General features: G+C 37.1%; 1 long non-coding RNA gene across 1 annotated transcript in view; it reads right to left on the bottom strand.

Moving 5' to 3' along the window:
* The window catches only part of LOC143441323 (uncharacterized), a 78,957-nt gene that overhangs the window by 24,158 nt on the left and 34,361 nt on the right, over positions 1–20,438 (bottom strand). The gene's annotated exons all lie outside the window — the stretch shown is intronic.

Raw genomic sequence — 20,438 nt, 5'->3', positions numbered from 1 at the left:
TTCTGATGTATGCACGAAGAGCTGAAGTCTCTGTCCCTCCAGATACACTTATATCTTACAAGGCAGCTATAATATTTTAGCTTCTGGAATAATTGGGGCACATTTACAATAAAATCAACTTGAATCTAATTTATCAATTTTGTGAGGTTTGAAATGTGGTCAAAGCTTGCTTTTGGTGCCTAGAGAAAAAAAATAAAATAAAATGCTTACCAAGGTAACAAAGGCCATGACTCAAATGCTGTCAGAGAGAGCCTCTGTTCCACGTCCAATGCAGAGAAATTGGGTTTAGTGATCTTTTCCTCCCACATAGTTTGGACTTTCTTATCACAAAGCACAGCTATGACATCAGGGATGGAAATTTCCACCTCTTAACCCGGTTTGTGTTTGTATGGTTACACAAAGAGATTTATACGGATTTTCAGAAAACACTCAAGAAGAAATATCACTAAAAGATTTGAAATTAATCAGATGTTTTTAGTAGAGACAAAAATCAAAAGAGCAAAATATTCCAACTTTCCCTGTTACATAAGGTCTAATTCATAGTGATGTAGTGCTGATGTGGTGAGTCAGTTAAACCTTAAAATTTCTGCTGTAATTTCTTTTGAACAAGGGCAGGACTACTACATCCAAAGAACTTTAATGTCAAATACCTAGAAGAAGTTTCTGAACAATGTAGAAAATTACAGCTCCTCGTCTTTCTGAGAGGCCATCTTACCACTGGGCTTTATTTAGTGGTTTCTCATATTTCACATTTGTGTGAACTCCTTGGTGACAGTTTATATATTCTCTTGAAAGCTTGTTTGGGGGTTCTAGCTAGGGAGTACAGCTACTCTTTCCCCTTTAACCTGAGACCAGGCCTCATCTATTCATCTATTTTGGGAATGTCATCTTCTTTGTAACTTCATGAGGGATGTACATGGAACACTGTAAGGAAGGTGACACTGGCCTAGCCAGCTAGATCAGCTGAATCAACCATGGCAATCAATTAGGTGACAGATGTCTTGGCCAGAGCATCCTCGCATCCTTATACCTCAGCTTTAGCAGTTTGTTGTAACACAGACATTTTTAGTTATATAGAATGTGGGTGGGATGGAGAGATGACTCAGCGGTTTAGAGTATTATCTTTCTTACAAAAGTCCCAGGTGCAGGTTTCCAGCATCCACATGGACACTCCCAACCATCTGTTACTTCAGTTCTACAAGATCTAATGCCCCTCTGCTGATCTCAGGGGGAATCAGACATCTACATGGCAAACATACATTCACACAGGCAAAACACTCATACATATGAAATAAAATCTAAAAATAAATTTTAAAAATTAGTGTATGCAAAGTGGCTTTAAGACTTTGGCACTTCTGTAGGTGAGGGCTGTATGCCTTGTTTTCTTTCTGAAACAAAACACCATTTAGAAATCTAATTGAGTTGCTGTTAACCTATAATTTTGATCTGTAAAATTAGGAAAGTATGACAAAAAATGTGCTTGTTTTCATTTCACCAAAAAAAAAATTAGATGATACTCACTTACCTTAAGACTTTTTTCATCTGCTTAGTCAATTTTATACATTCTAGAATGTTTATACATTCAAATGTTTATATATTCTAGAATGTTCTCTTGAAACAGTCAAATTAATATTATGTTGAAAATATGAACTCTAAAGTCTAATGTTCTCTGTTTGCTAAAATTATTATTTTTATTATTGATATTTATTATTATTATTATTATTATTATTATTATTATTATTTTGCAAAGTAGAGATAGAAGTCATTTGGGACATTTTCCCTAGAGTTTGGTGATGGCTTCATTAGTTGAACCTATTAATATCTAATTTTAATATTTAAAAGCATAGTTTTATTTTTGTATTTTTGTTGTTTTTGGTTTTTTTTGTTTTTTATGTTTTTGTATTTTGCATATTTGTATTTTTGTTGTTATTTTGTTGCTAAGGATGAGTGATTAAAATTATTGAAGACTACAAATATTAAGCACACTGAGTATAAAATTTTCCCTGACTCTAATAGACTTTTAAATGCATGACACTGTAATTAAAGTTATAAAGTTTGAGAGACTTAATGGCAAGAATTGAAAACATGACCATAGGATTATTATCATCTTAAGAAAAGGTAGGAAAAATCACTACACTAATTGAACATGGCTATGGAAAAATGGTTATGGCCAAGCTTGTGCAAAAAATAAATGAACTAGAACCTGTCTCTATGTATTAACTGAATAGAATACTTTTACTATTAACTAAAATGGCTTTCATTTCATCCAAAAATGTGAAATAACTTGATGATGCTGCTGAATAGCTTTAAAAGGAGTACAGTGTACTATCATTACTACAACGGTTTATAAATGTGTGCATATATGTATACATTTGTTTTCTATAGACAAATGACATCATTGTTCTCCAATGTCACATACAATATTAACACAAACAACTTTGGAATAACATCAGTCAAAACTCTGATAAAATTTTATGACATACATTAGAGTGCATGTCTGGGACATTTCCTGTTATTTGTTCTTCCACTTCTGCTGAAGGTATGTTTTCAAGGCAATATAATAGACTCTGGCAGTCATAATTTTTATGCCTAGACCTTCCTCACAGTTGCTGAGTGAAATGACAAATTAATGTTATTGATGGAATGATTATGACGTAGCTTTCTTGAGGCACAACTATTAGTGGAAAAGCAATAAGACAATAATGAAGGAAATAGCAATTCCTATCTGTGGTTATCCCTTCTTCTCCTTCTCCCTGCATCGTATCATAAACAAAAGCAGTGCAACAGACACTAATTATAGGAAACTTTCTAGTCTTTTTGTAATTGGATCTATCATTTTTTCCCATAGCAACTGTGAGCTAAGACTTGGTTCACAAACCAAAGCTAATCCATTCCCTAGAGTTTTTACCTTGTTCTTCTGTGGAATCTTAAAACAAAGACACCCAAGGAGATACTTAGGCATACTTGTGATTTGGTGTTTGTTCCTTTCCTTTCCTTCCCTTTCCTTTTCTTCTACTCTCTCTCTTTCTCGACTATATACCTGATGATTCTAATTCCTTCATCTCAAGCAGTATGAAGTGGTAGCTGAGCTATTGGAGCTCAAAGCTTAAAAGTTGACTTAAGTCTCAGATTCATGTGTACTAGAACAGCAGTTGCTCACCAACTCTAAACTTTATAAATCTCAAAGCCTGATCTCAACATTTGTTTTATAAAGTATGTGAGGTATCTATTCATTTTCTCTTTCAGAGCAATACTACATATGAAGAAGCTATGAAAACATGTGCTAGAATAACATATTATATTTTATATAAATAAGAATTTTAATTATGGTTAAAATTTTTATGCCATTCTATCACATGCATGAGTGATAAAACCATCTTATTTACCATGTTAAATCAACTAAGTTTTAATTGTTTTTATAAACATGCAAGTTAATTATGAAATATTTCCAAAGGAAATGACTCCACAGAAAATACAGTGATCAGCAATATCTATCAAATATTATAAAGTCCGCTAAAAATAAATAACAAATATACAACTGGTATATTCTTGGTAAACGTGAGTATATCAAGAAATAAACATGATATTATTAGAAAGCTACATGTATAAAACCAGAACATTTAGTTTTACAGCATAGAACCAGAGAACTAGCAGTAGTTGAAAGAGAGACCGCCCCACCTTGGGATCCATCCCATTTGCAAACACCAAACACTGATACTATTGCTGATGCCAAGAAGTGTTTGCTGACAGGAGCCTAGTATGGCTGTCCTCTGAGAGGTTCTGTCAGCACCTGACTAAGACAGTAAACAAATATTACTAACAAAACCAGCAAGCTGTGAACAGAGGGATGGCAGCCGCTGTGACTGTGATGCTGATCATAGGTCATAGCTGTTGTTGGAACCCATTGGTGACCTTCCTAACCTCCGGGGAAGACCAGAAGTCCTGCATCTCCAGCCACCTCTATGAGATGCTGAGGCTGCTAGCCCCACCCACAACTTTTAGCATCAAGAGTGGAGAGAGAGCACCTTGCCCAGTCTTACCACACAGTGAAAACTCCCCTGTCTTTTTTTTTTTTTGCTGACAGGAGCCTAGTATGGCTGTCCTCTGAGAGGTTCTGTCAGCACCTGACTAAGACAGATGCAGATACTCACAACCAAACACTGGACTGAGCCAAGGGACCCCAATGGAAGAGTTAAGGGAAGGACTGAAGGAGCTGAAGGGGATTGCAACCCCACAGGAAGAACAACAATATCAACTCACCAGACCCTCCCCCCCCCCCAGGAGCTCCCAGGGACTAAACAACCACCAACCAAAAAGTATACATGGCGGGGGTGGGGGGGGGAGAGGGCATGGCTCCAGCTACATGTGTAGCAGAGGATTGCCTTATCTGGTATCAACAGGAGGGGAAGCCCTTGGTCCTGTAGAGGCTTGATGACCCAGTGTAGGGGGATGCTAGAGAGGTGAGGCAGGAGTGGGGAGTGGGTGGATAGATGGGGGAGCACCCTCTTAGAGGCAAAGGGGAAGGGGGATGGGATGGGTGGTTTACAGAGAGGCGATTGGAAATGTAAGGGGGACAACATTTGCAACGTAATTAAATAAAATAACCCATAAAAATAAAATAAAAAATAATTTAAAATAGACTGACCCAGAAGGTCCAGTTAAAACCCTATTCTGTAAATGCTCCTACACTCGTGTTAGCAAGCCAATGTTTAAATACAAGTATAAGGGAAAAACTTGTATACGGACAACTATACATTATATTTTCTTAAAGAAGTTCCACAAGTCTGTTCTGTTCCCTTCATATTATTTAGAACAGTTTGTATTCATTTCCATTTGTTTTTCATTCTTACAGATGTGATATTACAGAATGAACTAAAACATGACTGAGTTCTTATTTAGAACAATAAAGTTCATTTTAATTAAAAAATAAAAAGCGCATGAATACTGGGGAGCCAGCAAAATGCAGAATCTTGAAGAGAGCAGCTGTTATTGCCAGAATGTGTTAATAGAAGGAAAGACTTCCGGTGGGCTGGAGCTCAGTAGGTAAAGTGTTTGTCTTGCAAGCACAAGCACCTGAGTTAGATCCTCTACTACATTGTTAAAAGTTAGGTGTGATGGTTTGTGCTTGCAGTCCCAAAGCAGGAAGGCAGAAACAGGACTATCCTTGTCTGGGCTTATAAATTACCATCTTTCTAAAAAAATCATCCAGGCATCCACCCCCACTCCAACCCCAGCCACAGACATGGGCTGTAGAATACCTTAGTATCCCAAGAAATCATCCAGGCAGCAAACTACACCCCCAGGGACATGGACTATACTTTCTGAGCATCTGAGAGCTTACATGGTTGTGAAACCTTACTCACCAGATGCAGGGCCAATATTTAACATCTGAGAGTTCAACTGTACTACGCAACCCCCCCCCCCCCAGGCAGTAGACTTTAATTTAAGAGAACACCCAGAAACACTATATATATTTGTAGATCAAGGTTCTTGTTTGACTTCCTTCCTATCATTTTATTTCACACAGGTTATCTAACTTACATTTTCGTTTATCATGTTAAGATGTCTTGTCATAGTCTGTATTTTGATGTGTGTGGTGCTCAAGATAGAACCCATGGCCTTGCATGTGTTAGACAAGTGTTCTGCTACTGAACTGTTTCCAGCCTATTAAAAGTGATTTTCACACTAATAATTAACTCTCTTTTTTGAAGCTTTATGATAAAGAGATTTATGAATCAGGAACTAATTTACATAAAATAAACTTGATATTTTATGGTTAATAAACATGTTCCTTTCAATCTAGAAGTTTTTGTGTAAGAGTTAACAGATTTATAGACTTTCTCATTAATCTTCCTAAGTTGATTGCACTTAGGGTCAGGCAAATATGACAATTTTAGCACACAAAGAAGGATTACACTTTAACATAGTCATAAAACAATGTGTTTTTGCATATTTAAAATCAAAGTGAGGAAGATACAAGTTAAAGATCATGTCACAGTCACTGGAGGGCTCTTATATAGATAATGAGTCTTTTCTGTACCACATTTGATGTCTGAGGGTTTGTGATTACTTGCCAATGCCCTCAAGGAAGTTAAAAACAACTTGCCTGTCATGTTAAATTTGATTTTTAAAGAACAGTTGGCCAGAAATTTGCCTTAAACAAACTGACAAAGTGTGGCTTCTAGATTCTTGATGGGCAGGCATTATTTGATTAAATTTCTCGGGATTGTTTTATTTAATTACAAGAACAGCTCACCAAACAAGCTAGTCACTGATTGAATTTCTAAACTCAAGTCTGCTGAGTAAAACCAAATGACTCATCAGGAAAAATCTTCAGTGATTCACATGCCAAGACCTTCATGGCAAATAAATAATTCCGAGCCATGGACTCTTGTGCTGTAAGCTTTTATACACACCGAAATCCCTCTCCCAGTATTATATTTATGTATTTGTGTATACTAGACTGGGGAACAGCAGACCATAGCTTTAGTTTTAGCTTTACTACCCATATCACGGTCAGCTTAGACAAGTCATTTGACCCTCTAAATGACACCTTCCATGTCCAGGCTGGATTGTAAGGCTTCAATTTCCTTCGAGTATTCGTTAAATCAGAAGTGGTTTTCGGCAGGATTAGTGTGTTGTATAGATTTCTCACTGGAACAAACCAATGTCAAGGAGGAAGATAGAATGAAGAACATTAGCAAGCATCGCCCATAAGCAGAGCTTTCGCTACGTGTTATGCTTGAGAGTGCTTGAATGAATTTCTCTAGCGCGCTACCCACCTTTTCTATTCTGTTGGTTCTCAAATGAAAAGTTCATACATTGTATTTGTGCCCCATTGAAAAATTTAGTTGTTGCAACCTTTAAAATACTATAATTCCAAATGACAAACTTTAGCACGAATATGAAACAAGATCATTCGTGCTTGAAAGAGAATCAATATGGAGACAGTTCACTTTCTAATTTACAATGGGTCATGAGAAATCACAAAAGACCCTTAGAACGATGTTTAGAGTTTTATTTTTAAAATGAATGATGCATGTAAAATGATCTCCTCATCTACAAAAGCCAGTGGTTACATTTTAATGTTGACTTGTCTGAATGTGGTTCCTTTCAGAACAAGGAGTTTGAAAATTGCAGACTGAGATTTGCATATCAAATCAAGATGGTTAATAGTTATTGAGCCTCAGTGGGGAGTAATGAACATAGTCTTAGAGTATCTGGGTTTTCATTTCTAGGCCATAAACTAGATTAGAGTGGTATGTTAATTATTGCATTTCTATAACAGAATACCTGGAAAAAGCTGCCTAGTCAATTCTACTTGGTTAACAATTCCAGGGGATACACATCTCTCATGGCAAGGAGGGGAAGGAGGTAGGAGAAGGAGATGGCTGGTCATTTTGTACCATCCGACAGGAAGTTATTAAGACAGTGATTAATGCTTGTGATCAGCTTGCCTTATGTTTACTCGGACTGTAGCCCCAGATCATGAGATTGTATCATCTGTATTAATATGGGAGTCCACACTGCACCTGATCCAGCTGATTCCAGACAGGCCCAGGGATTAGGGCCAAGGAGATTCAAGCTGATAACCAAGATTAACCATCACATGTGAGACTGATAGGAGAGTGTCAATTAAGAAGATTAATTTGATTTAATATAGGCATTTGTATATATGAGATGTTTAAAGCTGTCTGTATGTGGTATGTGAAAGTCTTAAATATTACCATTGGTAGAAAGCACATACTTATAATGCATTCTTATATTATGAATACTTTTGATTATGATAATACATACATACTTATAACTCCAGGACTCAGTACTCAGGAGTGAAGAGGGGTTTAGTACACAAGAGGAGAGATTATAAATTTGAAGCTTCTCTGGGCTACAAAGAGATAGCAGAGAAGGATGGGGTCTGGGAAGAAGTAGACTAGACTGGGCTCATCAAAGGAATCCAAGGATTCTTTTCCAAGTAAAATCGCCATTTTTTTCTGTGCCTCTGAAAGTTTGTTAAACAATGCCAAAGTAATTGTCCTATGATATATAATATTAATGTAGTATGGTATAATATATAGTATTATGATAGTATTAAAACACATGCTATTAGATTATTTTTATAGTTCTTTATTTTATAAGCTTATTATAATATGGCCAAGGAGCAGAGAACAGTTGATGGTGGAGTTCCTGGCCCTAAGTGGAACAGGCTATATCACCCACTCCTAATCAATGAGAATGCTGTAGAAGAGTGGGCAGAAAAAAATCCAAGAGCCAGGGGGTGGCAAGAAATGCAGCAAAAAGAAATCTTGTGGACTTGACACAACCATATACCCACGAATTCATTGCAATGGTGGTTATCCACACACACACCCTCATGTGATTGGACCAATTAACATGCATCTTAAAGGAGGGAGGAGCCCATGAGACCACATCCCTCCCAGTGGGACTACTGGCAGTGAATGGCTGATGAGGAAGTAGCTGTCATTTTTGTCAGTGGTGTAGCCTCTGAAAGGATTCCTTGGCTTCAATGCACAGCCTCCTACCCAGGCTTGGACAAATAATGTCAAGTAAACTTATTGGATCACACACAAATAAACCATGAAGATGAGAGAGGAAGTTGTTGAGAAGAAGTGGTTCAGTGGGTGACGGATGGAGATGAAGGAGCAATGGGTTTACAGTGATTAAAATTTGTTATAAAAATGTATGAAACTATCAAACAAGTAAAATATTAAATAAGTAGCAAGGCAGGAAAATGCTTGTTCAGTATGCAGATTATCCTTGGTCCCTTCCCCAATATTTGAGACACAGCAACTAAAAACAGCCATTAAATCTCTAATTAAAAAGTATAACCTATGCTTAAATATTTCATTTATTTATTATCTTTTTCTCTGCAACTAAATGGAGAACCATTAACACAGGACTTCAATAAATGCTTCCAGTGAATATCTACGATTGGTTGGCTAGTCTGAATTTGAGTGATTGCACAGAGTCACCAAGAACCCACATAATCTATCTGCTTCAAATGTCACTTGTTCTCCAGCCTAACCCCAAGGTAACAGTCACCTTGTGACCAATAATCTTTATGGAAGTATTAATATTTCATTTGAAATAAAAAAAAAAGAAGAACTGGCAGAATTTTACCTTCTCACCTTGCAGACATTGTATGGACACACTGTAACCCTTCTCACATTTCATAGTATCATCTCTCCTTGTGAGGAATTCTAGACAATGTAGTTTACTGATTTTCCTTAAATTATTAGTCTGCCACAACAAAGTACTTGAGCCTAAGGGCTTAAAAAGGGGGGAGAGGGTGTTTATGTAGCTTACAGTTTTAGATGCTGAACGGTTAAGATAAACTGGTCCGGCTGATTCAATATCTAGTGGTGGCCCGCCTGACCAGCCTGAGGACAGCACAGTATAGTGGGAATAGCACTGGATGCATATGAAAGAGATGTGGTGAAGGAGAGCTGGGATCAGGGATCAAGTTTGCTCTTTGTATGATAATCTAGTCTGTTTCACTCTCCATATTCTTCTTATGAGAACAGGGCTTGCTATGTAGTGCAGGCTAACCTCAAAATTATGATCCTTTTGCCGCAGTCTCCTGAGAACTAGGATCACAAGTATGAGGTGTATAATACTGTGTAATAGCTTACTCTTAGAAAAAGAAAGACCCTGCCAGGTACATTAATCCTTTCTAAGGGCACATCTCGAATGACTTAATTACTATCTATATCTCTTAAATGTTTTGCCATTTCATACACCACCATGTTGGTGAGTTACCCTTTGGCATATAACTTCCTAACTCATAGGAGACTGGTTACCCAGAATTCCCTTGTGAAAAAAGGGTTGGGGAAGGAATATCAGAATATGCATTTCATGTTTTGTTTCAAATAATGTACCAAATTTATAGACATTATTTTTATTTTCAAAAAGTGGTTTTATGAAATAATGATTTCTTAAATAATTATTTATAGGCACCATTACTTTTGCTGAATATATTCATATAATATATAAATTCTAATATTTTAAAAACTTCAGAAAAATCATAGTGATTTAAATGAACACTTTAGACAAGAAAGTAATGTTAGAGCTTATCATCAACATTTTATATTTTCTATATTGGTTTTCTTTATGAGGTCACTGTCACTAGGGCAAACTGGGCAGCTTGCTCAGAGTCCCAGAGATACTAGAAGTGTAAGGCAGACCATGAATGTAAATGACTGAGGCTCACACCACATTCTCTCTACTACATTAAGATGGACATTATTGACTAAAGGATTCTCTGTTCTGCACTTTGCTTCTATGAAATGAACATCAGAGTATAAATATTTTAACATCAATATTAAGCTGATGCCTTTTTGTTTTTAAGCTGTTTACATGGAATGGAAAAGTCTTGCTAAATTGGTGATGGTTTGCACTATAGTAGTATGTTGATAAGCCATTATTAGGTTGTTGTTAGTTTGTACTTTAGACGTGTAATTATACACCATTGTTAGGTTGCTGGTGGGTTACACTCTAGAAGTGTGTTTAGAAGCCATTTGTTAGGAATTCAACAGACAGTTCCCTGTAAGGATTTTGCAGTGCTTCCACAGTTGATCAAGATGCCTATTTAACTCTTAATGAATGTGATGCAGTATGCAAATAATACTATCAGAAAACTATTTCTTTGCCATTTAAATAAGTTTTAAATGCCATTAACAATCTGTGTAGACATTGTACTGCATATATGATACAAAGTAGACTTGTCTGCTTTGCACCTTTGTTTGAAAAAGTGTCAGGCATATAAAATATTTCCATGGAAGATACTAAAGTCTGGGCTAGATAAATGGCTGATCAGGTTAAGAACACTGAATGCTCTTCCAGAGGACACGGGTTCAATTCCCAGCACTCATATGACAGTTCAGAACTCTCCATAACAGACATACATGCAGGCAAAACACCAATGCACACAAAATAAAAATATAATAAATTAATTTTTTTTTAAAAAAGAAGATAATAAGGTCTCAAGAAAACATCTGAAGCAAAAGAGGTGTGAGTGAATAGTGTCCTGTGGAAGGGGAGAAGGAAGAAGGTAAAATGTGAAAGGTCCCTTTTTTCCAAACCTTATTGATTCCAAACACTGGTGCTCATCCCAAGAGAAACAAGAAGTTTTGACATAAAAGGGTTACTTTCCCCAGAAAAGAAAACTGGCTCTGTCTCCAGGCATTTAGTGTAGACCTGGCACTCTTCACCTACTGTCCCTTTATCTCATGAATGGATGTATGTGTCACAAACCTACTTGGTACATCAAGGAGCTTCAAGTCTCTTGGAGAAGAATATTTATTGTACCTTTAACTTTCTCCATGACAAGTCAGTCTTCAGTTAGTTTATCAGTTCTGCTTCCTTGGAAGTGGGTGATAATCACATGTGTCAATATATTATTATTGACACATGTGGAAGCACACCTCACTACTGATCAAATTACATTGGATCTGAATTTCTGAATAAAAATTTAAGGAGAAACTGCATTTCTACAATCTCGGACTATCTTCTCAAAGGGACATCATAAAGATGAAGCCCTTCATAACAAAGACAGTAAAGGAAGCCAGGAAGTTCCTAGTTAACCACATTACTAACATAGACAACTTCTGTAACACGGCTGAAAGAACTCACAAGATAACTTTATATAATGCATATTGTTAGTTGTTATAAGAAGTCCGACTGCAGCAAACAGACCACTCCAGACCACACGGTTCCGGGGGGGGGGGGTTATTTAGGAGATAAGACAAAGGTGGGGGTAAGAAGTTGGAAGAAGAAGAGAGAAGAGGAGGAGTAGAGACTGGCCATGACTATGTGGAGAAAGAGAAAGAGAAGGGGGGAGGGGACAGAAAGGCAAGAGTAGGTAAGAGGGTAAGAGATTAAGAGATTAAGAGAGAGATGCCATATTTCTATCAAATTTTCAAAACCTGATTCCTAAGATGAAAACTAACTGGACAAATCTACACTGGGGAATATTTCACAGAACTGATTCAAAAGTATCAAGGTGGTAAAAACAATGATTTGGTAAAGACAAAAAAAGCTGGCAAGGTAGAACAGTTGAATACAAAGGAACATTAGTGATAAAAATATTTTCTATTTGACATTTTATCATATATGTAGTATTTTATCATATATGTAGTATTTTATCATATGTATGATACTTTATCATATATATGGTATTTGATCATTATATGGTAAGAATAAAATATACAATAAAATCAAAGCTTGTAGAGAAGAATCAAGAGATATTGACAGTAGACCTGAGGGAACACATATATAGCAGATGGTCTGTGATATTAACCCCTCGACATCTGCACGTAAATGATATTAGAAGGTAAAATCAGGTGACATCTATAATTCCATGACCTAGGAGAGGTACAAATGCCTGATCATGTCATCTCACCCCAGCCTCCTCAATGAAGCGACTCATCAATGGCACGTTCTGTCACAGAGAGTTGTCACAACTGATTGTGGCTCATGAGATTTCTGTAGCTATCTCAGTGGGACAATTGCTACGCTTGCTCTGCGAGGGCTGCATCTCATTATATTGAGATGGATGCCCTTCCTTTGCTTCCTGAATTACTGCAAAATTGCTGAGGCTATTTGGTTGAAGGAGAACTTTGGAAACTCTGTACCAGAAAGCTCTGGTGGCTGCTGGGCAGAGGACTTCCCAGTACTCCATGGAAGCTCTCATCCCTTGATCTTGCTTTGTGGGTTGTGATTCATTGACACCTATTTTCATTTTGTTCCCTAGAAGTAGAAGCAATAATTTAAATGATAGTCATAACATGTACTTGTTGAGGTCTCCCTGGTCTAAGTTTAGTTTTAAGTGATTTGTGTGCATAACATTTAACTCTCTGTCTTATTTATATTGCAGAAGAGTAAACAGAGGCATACATTTAGTTAACTTGGTAAGGTAACAAGTTTTATAATATTAAAAAGTAGATTTATAAGGAGGTAACCCTGCTTGTGCATTTCAGACTTAAGATATTTCAACTCACTATATTCAGTTGGAATTTTTTTTTTTTTTTTTTTTTTTTTTTTTTTTTTTTTGCTATATGCCAGGAAGCTAACCCAAGCAAGCAATGAGAATTGACTATGAGACTTCCAATGTGTCAGTATCAAGTGTAAACAACCCTCAGGATCTAAGCCTAACTTCTCAACCGGTAGAATTGGCGCCTTCTAATTCTTTGCCAGGATGGAGACAGTCTTTTTATAGGATATTTAGCAGCCTTTCTGTCTGCTAGCCAATAGACATCTGTGGCAAGCACTTTTTCACTCTTCAATATTCCCATACAAGTCTGTCAGATATCTCATTTACAGGAGACAAGGCAAATTAGGTATGATTCATTTAGTGATTTTATACCGCACCCTAAATTTCCTGTAGTCACATATTTGTTTAATGAATTACTGGAGTATAGCAGTTAAATCTCCTTTCCTGCCATAGTAATATTGACTTAAATGACATTTTTAGTATGAACACACTTTGACACATTTGTCTGTCTCCTGCAGATTGATTTTGGGTATCACTGAAAGCATGTGTTAAGAATCGTGGGGCCTGAGGCTAGCCAGATGGCTCAGCCTCCAAGCTGAAAAACTGAGTTTGAACCCTAGAACCCACATGGTGGGAGACTAGAACTGACCCCTGCAAATCAGTCTTCAGTTGACATTATCTGTAAATCAGTTAAGCTATCTCATTTTTACAAATGAAATAAGCTTTGAGCAGTTTTCTTTCTTATACTCAGAAAGTCTGAGTTTGCAGAAGCCCAGGAATAGACTCTGAAGACACTCTGAGACTTTACGTTTTCTATCTCCTGATGAGACAAAGTTGATACAACTCTTTGTGGTCTGGAAAATTGAGATTACCAGGACAATTAGACCAGAGGCAAGCCTGGAAATGAGGGAACAGCTTGAGGCCCTCAGCTGGTGTGGAATATTGTGAAAGAGTGCAATAAAGAGACCAACTGATTTCTCATCTCCCCCTGACTGAGCCCTTCCTGAGTCCAGGTCAGGTGTCTTTCCTGGGTGCTCTGACTGCTCCCAGCTGGCAGGATCTGTGATTGTTTACCTCCCTGAATTCCCCAGTAGGCTGTGAGCCCCTGGGGACAAGGACTAAAAAGTCTTTTTTGTATTTGTGTCTCTAACATCTGGCTTCAGGTTTGGTACTTGGTAGACTCTTTTTTTAAAAAATTGCCACAAAAAATTCACAAGAAAAAGTCAAACAACAAAAAATATATGTAGTAAGCTAGATGTGATACTTTGAAATGTGATATTACATTTAAATGTATCTTTGTATTTCAAACCTCTATGTATTATACACAGCAAAATATATCTTTTGAATGTTGTTGGCAAGGCTTGAAGACACCAGACCATACTGAAGGCAATTTGAAGACAGGGTCAGGAGGACCATGAATTCAAATGGCATTTTATTCCAAAAATGAATTTAAAAAAAATAAATATTTGCTGAAATAAAATTAAAATGAAACATTTTAAAGAGATCTCAGAGTCACACAGGTTCAAACATTTTGTCATTCATTATATATACAACTGAATGAAGGTGACTTTAAATCAGTTTCCTCCTCCTTGTCTTAGCCGTCTGTGTGATAAGGAGTGGACAATGTATAGAACTTATTCTTTATTTTTGCTTTAGTCTTCGACCTTAATGTCTAAAAAGCCTTCAAGGTAAATTCTATGAAATTTACTAGTCAGCTATTATGATGAGTTTTAAAATAAATTTTAATGTCAATAATAACCCTGTACAATTTAGCTGATAGTCACTTAGTTACTATTTAATTTTCAGTTACTAAAGCTCTTTCAATATAAGACAAATTTTTAAAATGACCATTTATATTCTAATTACATAGGAAGGTATTTTGTGGACACAGAAAAAATCTTTCTAGTTCTTTTTTTTTTTGTTTTTTTTTTTTGTTTTGTTTTGTTTGTTTTGTTTTGTTTTGTTTCTGGTTGTTTCCAGCTGCCTGGAAACAGTCTGTTCTTGACTTCCTTTCAGTGAAGATGTAGAACTCTCAGCTTCTCCAACACCATGCCTGATGATAATGGACTGGACCTCTGAACCTGTAAGCTAGCCCCAACTAAATATTGTCCTTTTTGAGAGTTGCTTTGGTCATGATGTCTCTTCACAGCAATGGAGACCCTAACTAAGACACTCTCCTACCCTGCACTCTTTAGACTCAGTTGGATATCATCTTTGAATTTCTTATCTAAATCACACAGTTATTCAGTAGCTAAACTGCACTTAGATTTTTCTTTCAATACATTGATATGATGGCTATCAAAATGAAAGATTTTTATACTTTCACTTGAATCTTTGTACTTACAGCTACACTGCTCACAATACACAGGAAATGGAAATGGAACCAGCCTAGAATGTGTCAACAGAGTTACAAATAAGTAAAATATCATACAGATGCATGGTGGAATTTTAGTACAACCATTTAGAAAGATGAAATAATCACATTTGCAGGAAAAAAATGGATGCAACTGAAAATTACATTGTTAAGAAAAATTTTTAAAAACTCAGAAAGAGAAACACAGAGTTAGTTTCTTTGCATTTGCAGAATAATTATTTTATTTATTTATTTGTTTATTATTTGTTAAATGACTTCAAGTGCAAGTGTTTTCATTTCTTTCCTTAATGTGACACCAATGCATTATTTGTAACACAGAATTAATTACTAGTGTATATAAAGCACACACACATCGAAGCAGTTACTCTGATCTGTCCTCTCTCTTCACATCTGCTCAGCAACACCTGTGTTTGTCATCAAGAAAGTTCACATATCAGGTCAGTCTCAAAGAGGCTGTTCACTTCCTCATTTCAGCCTTTTCTATAAATTTGCAACAAGACTACCTGACTAGTCTCATTTCTTCTTGCTTTTCAATAAGATATACATTTAAGCAATACCTATGTGTGGGTGGGTGTATGTGTGTGTGTATGTGTATGTGGTGTGTGTGTTATGTATGTGTGTATGGTGTGTGTGTGGTGTATGGTATGTGTATGTGTGGTGTGTGTGGTGTATGTGTTGTGCTGTGCATGGTTTGTGTATGTGGTATGTGTGTGTGGTGTGTGGGTATGTGTGTGGTGTGTATGTGTGCATGCTGTATATGTGGTGTGTATGGTTTGTGTGTGTGGTGTGTTTGTGTTGTGTGTGGTGTGTATGTGTGTGTGGTATGTGTGCCTGTGTGTTGTGCTGTGTATGTGGTCTGCGTGTGTGTGGTGTGTAGGTATGTGTGTTGTGTGTGTGTGTGTGTGTGTGTGTGTGTGTGTGTGTAGGTGTATATGCATTTTCAAACACTTATGTGTAGGTCATGAAACTAGGAAGAGGATGAGAATGAAGATATATTTGGGGAGTTGGGAAACAGAGGCTACTTAATATGTAATAAGAAGAGAGAATTGGGGACTAATTAGAGGAAGAAAAGTAATAAGCTAGGGTGGGGAGGGGTGTGGGGGATGCAGATGAGGAGTATGGTTAGGAATGAAGTATAATGACATATATAGAATGTATAAATATGCCATAATAAAACCCATTATTTGTATACTATCCTAAATTTTTATTAAGAAAAAATAAAAAAGAAGGAAGAAAACCTGGGATTCCCAGAAACTGACTTTCTGTGGTCACACATGACCGTGTCATCAGTGATCTGATTCTAGCCACACCATACCCCTGTAATATCTTCATGGTGATTGCCCAATATTGCCCAAACTCCTTGGTATGAATGGATTCATCATTTGTTATACTAAGCTACTGCCTTCATTTCCAGTAGATAAAGAAGGCAATCAGACTAGACAAAGAGGAAAAGCAATTTTACAATCTTGCTATCCCACTCGTGTGTGTAAGCTTGGTGAAGGAAGGAGCCAATGCCACTATTTCCTTTGGTACCAATATGCACAAGAGTGTCAAGCCCCACCTGAAGGTGTTTTTAGTTCTCATTTCTCAGTGTTACCAAAAATGAATCACTGCATTTCCAGCCTTCCGCAATGATGCCGTTTCTGTCACTGGATTTTATATACCAAAACCAAAAAGATGTGAAAGGATGGAGAAATATTTTAACTTCAGTGCTGTCAAAAGAGGCTTATGTATTTATGATCCATCTGTAAGTGTATCCTTGACAGTCACTATGGTCCGATGATGCCAACAGGCACTTGAATTTCTATAAAAATCATTTCTGAATTAGACAGGTTTCTTTCAACTTTGTCATCCTAGCTCCTAATGCAACACAGAACCCAAGGAGTGACATTTGTACCTTGAGAGCATCGATAATATGGCTGTGTAATAAGGATCTAATTTAGCAACGTAAAATCATTTAGTAATTTACCACAGATGAGTTAAGCTGTTCATATTCTAGAAGAAACAAAACGAAAACAAAATCCCTTACCATGCACTCTTTAGCCCACTGAGCCATACGATTCTCAAGTGTAATTAGACTCAGACATAGTGACTCCAGTCAAGTTCTGTTTATAAACTGAAAGCTCATTCCTGACCCAGGAGGGTACATTTATAGAAAACTATCTTACCAAGTCTAAAGACTTAAAAAAAATTGATCAGCATTTCTAATGGATCTCTTATTGATCAAAGCAATGCAATTAGTATGACACAAAATATTTTTTCTGTATTAATTGTAACTCATCTTAATTAACACTCATAAAATGTGGGATCCAGTATTAATTGTCCCTTGTTTTAAATGCATCAGTTCTCACAGGTATACTTTAAATAAGGGTAATGTGAACACTAAGAAGACCTTCTGTAGGAACATGGCACAGTAATTGCAACATATTTTGTGTTTTCTTGTTTGGTTGATTTGGTTTGTTTGTTTGTTTGTTTGTTTGTTTGTTTGTTTTTAGACAGGATCTTCTGTAGACCAGGCTAACCTCAAGCTTGCTATATATTACATGCTGGTCTTGAACTCATGATTTTCCTACCTTGGAGGCATTTACCATCATGAGACATTCCTATTTTTATAGAAGTTCCATTCTGTGATTTATTTTTGCACAAAGGTATTTTTTTTATTATTTTTATTTTTAAAATCCTATCCTGGAAAAGACTTTGTTTGTTAGTTGGTTTGCTTAGATCTTTGGGTGTTTGTACAGTATATCTGACCATATTCACCCCTATCTCCTCACAGATACCCTTTGGGTAACTACTCAACTTTGTGTCATCTTTGCTTTTTATAATCTTTCAAGTACAGTAGCATCTCCCAGTATCACGAAATCTATCCAGCCAGAAGCTCAATAAGTTCTCAGCTCAATACTAGTTTGATTTCTCCATGGTCTATGACTCACATTTGAATTGTGCAAGCTATAGGGTCTTAAGGTCAAGTTTTAATAGGTAAACAATAGCATTTGCAATATTTTATAATGTTTGGGGGTCCATAACCAGCAACGCCACAATTAAATAGCCCTTTCAAGCACTGAGTTTTTTATTTGTTATACTGTGGTTCCTAGTAGAGGCATTGTCTGTCCATTATAGGGTATAATTTTAACTATTTTTATATATTGTATGACGCTTATAGAGGAGTAGGCATGCATATGACTTTTTTCTAAAGGTCTTTAGTGTTGGATATTCCATCCCTGCCCCTTGCTGTGCTCACTTCCCTGCCATGACCTCCTGTGTCACACCCAATTTAACCCTTTCTGGGCTTGCCATAACCTCACTGTTTCTGTTGGCCCAGTGAAGAGTGCCAGGTTCTCTCCCTTCCCCTTCCCCCTCCTATCTTCCCCTCCCCCTCTGTCCCTCCCTCCTCCTCCTCCTCCTCCTCCTCCTCCTCCTCCTCCTCCTCCTCCTCCTCCTCCTCCTTCTCCTCCTCCTCCTCCTCCTTCTTCTCTCTCTCTCTCTCTCTCTCTCTCTCTCTCTCTCTCTCTCTCTCTCCCTCTCTCCTTCTCTCCCTCTCTCCCTCTCTCTCCCCCTCCTCTGCTATCTTTTAAGCATGGATAAGAGAAATGAGAAGTAACTACAGCACAGCCTAAATAGGTTTCTGTCTTGAAATCTCCTCTGCCAAATAAACTTGTTTTCTTTAAATTCATCCCCCTTTGATTTCTCAGAACAGGGACAGTAAAGCCAGATTCTTAGTCAGAATTATCACACAAGTGTCCCAGAGCCCAATTCATGGCAGAGTCATTTCTCTTTCTGGAAACCTCAGGATCCAGCCCTCCACTGCCTGTGTTTCTCTCAATATTCCTGTCTCCCAAGCTTTGATCAGAGTGGCCCGTTTCTCTCTGCTGTGTTCCATACTCTCCTTATGAACCACATCCAAAGGTGTAAGGACCACATGGCCAGGTTTACCATAGTGAACAGTCTCACATCTTAGGATCAGTTTTCTATACTGGTCTACTGGTCACTTTTCTCGTTTTGACCAAATGCTGGATGAAAAGAAGTTCGGGAAGGTTTGATCTGGCTCACAGATCATGGTGTAGTCTATCATGGTGGGAAAACTGCAGTGCTAAGAGCTTGACATTGCTGGTTACTCTGTTTCTATAGTCAGGAAGGAGGAAAAGGTGCTGGTCCTCAGCTCCTGTTCTTTTTATTCAGTCTGGCAGTTAAGGTGAATCTTCCCACTCCAGGTGACCTAAATCAGAAAATCCCCCACAGTCATGCACTGAGATTCTATATTTTGCCGATCACTGTAATCCATACCATGTGACCTAGTCTTAGATTGGGCTTTTCTAATATTTTTCTCTTCGAAGATCTACATTAAAAGTTCATGGCAGGGTACTACACTAGTAAAGTGAATGCCATCATATTATATCAGATCATATATCATATCATATCATATCATATCATAGGTGTATATTATAAATCTAGGTTGTCTTCACTGATATTAACACTTATATAATTTAAGGTTCTTTCTAAATGTGCTTTTGGAAATTTCATAATACCTTGAAAAATAGCCGGGCGGTGGTGGTGCACACCTTTAATCCCAGCACTTGGGATGCAGAGGCAGGTGGATTTCTGAGTTCGAGGCCAGCCTGGTCTACAGAGTGAGTTCCAGGACAGCCAGGGCTACACAGAGAAACCCTGTCTCGAAAAACAAAACAAAACAAAACAAAACAAAAATACCTTGAAAAATGCTTCAAAAATGCATGATACTCAGTCCAAATTTTACCTGTTTAAAATCATAACTGTTTCTAGAAGTGACATTTTCAAAGAGTTTCCACTTGGTAACAGTGAGCCTCAATATAAAAAAAAAAAATAGATTTTACATATTTTTACATTTTTGAATGCGTTATTTTATAATTTAGATCTTAACTAATTCTATCCTGATTTTTGAATTTTTTAATTTGATGTGTTGAATGGAACTTAAGTTACCACAAGAAAAAAACTCACTGGGCAGTGTGGGGAAGGGTATCACAACGCAGTTGTAAACTAGTAACTATTTTGTACCGCCCTGAAACAAAGGATTTACCA

The sequence above is a fragment of the Arvicanthis niloticus genome, chromosome 2, assembly GCF_011762505.2.
Source record: "Arvicanthis niloticus isolate mArvNil1 chromosome 2, mArvNil1.pat.X, whole genome shotgun sequence".
In the NCBI taxonomy this organism is placed as follows: domain Eukaryota; kingdom Metazoa; phylum Chordata; class Mammalia; order Rodentia; family Muridae; genus Arvicanthis; species Arvicanthis niloticus.
The sequence above is the reverse complement of the archived record's forward strand: the minus strand, read 5'-3'. Positions and strand labels throughout refer to the sequence as shown.